The sequence below is a fragment of the Athene cunicularia genome (assembly GCF_003259725.1).
Source record: "Athene cunicularia isolate RWA chromosome 1 unlocalized genomic scaffold, athCun1 chr1_part2, whole genome shotgun sequence".
In the NCBI taxonomy this organism is placed as follows: Eukaryota; Metazoa; Chordata; class Aves; order Strigiformes; family Strigidae; genus Athene; species Athene cunicularia.
Genome location: NW_020799092.1, coordinates 40,003,317 through 40,007,186, shown reverse-complemented (window position 1 = coordinate 40,007,186; position 3,870 = coordinate 40,003,317).

Below are 3,870 nucleotides of genomic sequence, written 5' to 3'. Positions count from 1 at the left end.
CCCGCCGCGGAGGAGGGGCCGCCCCCGCCGGCTCGCTAAAAGTACCGCGTACCGGGGGGCAGGGGCAGCAGCAGCGCCTGGCGGGGGTCGCCGCCGCCACGGTGCCCCGCCCGCCGCGGGGAGGCATGTCCCGGCGGTGGGGCACGGCGGTGTGCTGCCCGGGCCCCCCGGCGCTGACCCGCCCGCCGCCAGCATCTCATCATTTGTGTATCAGTTTGTGAAGAGCCTTTCCTCCGTGACTTCAGAAGGCTATTAAGCTAATGTATTTTCTTTCCATGCAATTTCATTTTGTGTCCTCGGACATTATTTCCTTCATCTTACTTAATACCGCTTGTCTTGCTTTGATTTCGGGTGTGTTACGGTGCGTGGTTCGTATGCGCACACGGTTTGGGTAGGGGATCAGTCCTCTGTTTAAAAGTTAATTTTGCCTATCAAACTCTACCAGGTAGAGTAGTGAGAAAGTGGCAAAGAATGTTAATATTTCTTTTGTTTCCAGTCGTCTGAAATAAAGATATCAAACGACTACCAGCTTCTGGTCATCAGTATACTAAGTAAATTAAATGTAGTCATTGGAATGAGCCTTTATGGCACTTTCAACAATATGTAATTCAATCATCTCTGATACAAGCTGCCTTTTGCTATTATTCATCAGACCCAGCTGAGTGATTTCTGTCAGATGGGAAGTGGTAGAGAAAAATCTCTAGGTAAATGTAACTGAACAGCTTTCCAAGTGGAGTCCTAAATGAGCACAGAAAAGCACTTGGCTACAATCTCGAGACAGATGTTAGCATCCAAATAAATAATTTCTTTTGATTGTCTGGGGAATGTCAAGTTTTATTTTCTGTATTTAATAGCCATTTGCAGGTGAAGGAGCTCTGTGTTTATTATTGTGAACTCAACGCCGATTGCTATAGTGCAATAATATTTCACTGTCTCTGAAATAATATTTTCTGTACAAAGGTCAGTAGAGTAATTTTAGATAAACATACATGTTGTAGACCACAACTAGACTACTAATCAGCAACAGCGATATTGATCCTCTTGAGCGGCTATGCAGCGTGCCATCCGTGTTGTGTGCTAATCTATTACGCACTGTTTAAACTGCTTTGTTGTCCGAGAGAGTTACTTCATCCTAAGAAACAGAAGATGATAGTTGTGGACCCAAGGGGAGACTCTCTTCCCTTGTGGGTTGGCATCTAGAGTTATAGATGAGCAAATGTTTTAGGAATTACCCTGAAAAGGGAAGGGGGGAGCTTTTGGGTACAAGGACAGCTAAGCAGAAAACTAATTTGCTTTGTGAGGTTATGAAATGACATCTCCTGCCATGCTGAAATAAACCTGCTCAGGGAAAGTGTAAGGAGATTCCACGTGTGTCTAGAATAGTATTTTCTTGTCTCTCTTAGAAACAAATGACCTGATTTTGTGTCTTAAGTGTCAAATATGTTTTTTTTTCCTTTTTTTTTCTTAGAAGCTTTTTAGAATTGTAGTTCTATTAGTAGTGTCTGAAGGGAATATGCTTTAATGTGGTTTATTACTTGGCTTGTGGTATAGTTGCTCAAAATTTGCATGCATGCAATTCATAAATTGAAACTATATAGCTTAAAAACATAGTGTAGGCAGTTTAAGTGAGAAAAGATAATTTAAAAAAGAACCACAGGGCAGAAGATAATGACATGCTGTAGGAAATAATCATACTCCTGCACTTGCAAAAGCATGAAATGTTCCAGTGTAGCCATTTCATACCAAGCCCAATTTTCGTTCACATTAAGAGTGCCTAAGTGAGCCTTATTAATGTTTGATGCAAAAGATGCTAAATCCATTTTAAGGATTGGTACTGGAATTTAAAGAGGTAGCACACAGCCTAACAGTGCAGTTCTAACACTTCCCCGGAAGAAATGTGAAAAATAATAATTTAACACATATGCCATAGCAGCGCAAGTGGGATATAGCCTTCTCTGTAACACTAATGGGCGAGAAGCCCTTTAAAACCATAGATACAAAAGAGTGTTTGATTTAACAATCTGAAATGTTCTCTTGTATCTGATTTAAGTTATAATTAGAGCTCAGAAAATGTTCAGTGTTGGTTAGTGTGGTAGTTGAGAAGGTGTGAAGTAAGGGAAGGTTCTGTTTGTCAGAAACCTAGGAAAAAAAGCCTTATACTTTTCCATCTAGCATAGAGAGACTGGAAACATAAAATCCATTTTTATGGTCTTTTGGCAGGATTGGCTGTAGTAAGTAAAAAGGAGCAGTTTAGTCTCTTGGCAGAAGTTTTCAAGCCACTCAGCTGTACAGAACTCAGTTAATTGATGTTTCCTGACATGAAAATGAAGCTCTTACTTAGTATATCACAGTCTTGTCCATTCAGCAGACTGATTACACTTTTAAAGATACATACGATTGTGTGTGGTTTTATATTTATATATGCATTTAAACACACAGAAATTCTTACTGGGGACTGCATTCTGAATAAAGAGTGCATGCTACCTCATATTACCTGCTGTGGGAAAGACATCAAAGTTTGAAGTAGAATTGAAAAGGACAAGGAGATTTTTCTGCATATCCAGAAGAAAAGCATGAAGGAATTATTATGCATGGATACCATGATCTCCTTCCCTCTGCTGGTGAAGCCCATATAAATGTGCAGTTTCATAAAGAGACATACTTCATTGTTTGATTTACTTTGATTCTCTGTAGAATGTTTGTTTTAGACATTGCTGGGTATCTAGGAAGAAGCTTAATTAGAAATACACATAAGGGAGACTTGTTAGCCAACTATGAATTTGAGTTTACTGCTGACATTTATGAAGGATACTTGAGGTTAAAATAAAATAATTTGCCAGACTGAATAAACAAAGCATTATGATAACAGATATTTTCAGGATTATGTACAAATGTTGTCTTTGCTAAAGTAGGTTTTACACCTTCCTAATACACCCCAGTAAGAGGGGGGATTAGGAAATGCTGGTTATACTGTTATACCTTTTATGGAAATACCAGATACCAAAGCAAAATGCATTAGGAGGACAACTGACAAGGGCTCTTCATGATTTCTTCTGGTGAGAGGATACGAGCAGGCTATAGGCAATCTCCTTCAGGGACTATGCGGACTAGCAGAGGGATTTGTACAAGCAGCACGTGGAAGTAGTTGCCTGGTTTAAATAAAAATAATTTTATTTTTTTTTTCCTGAGGCTTGTAATGACCAAAAGCTAGATAGAAGCTGTAATAAAAACATCTTTTGAAGTATTATGTTTGATAAATGTCTAATTCAGAATGCTTTGGAGGCTGGCTTTTCTATTGTTTTTGTCTATTGTTTTAATGAAGAGCACTTCACAGGTCTTCTGTTTACTATAAATGCTTATGAGAGAGTTGATTATTTTTCTTAACCTGTTTTCTGATTACTACTAGTCTGGAGGTATTTCCTCAGAACAGCAGGCGCTGAACACTTCTCCTTTTTCATCCTAGAGGGAGTGATGTTGCCATCTTTTAAATGCTCAGAGGTTTGCCAACTCCAAATACCACTTCTCTTTTCTAGCTATCCCTAAAGATGCTGGGAGAAATGTGTAGAAATGAAAAGTAAATCTAGAATTTCTCCTGTCCAGCATAGTTATCTGATAAACTACTAATATTTATATGGTTCTTCTAAATGCAAACCCATACAAATTTTAAAAAGTGTCACCAGAAATTATGTGAACTAACATTTAGGTATTCATCATCTTTGAATAGTTATATTAATATATAACATTTCAGGAAAATAAAATCTTATTTAGAAGTAGTTAAAACCAATTTGGTTATTAGTTTAATGATGCTGTCTGTAAGTTTCCTGGACATTATTCAGGATTTATGGTAGTAATACAATGTACTGTAGTAGT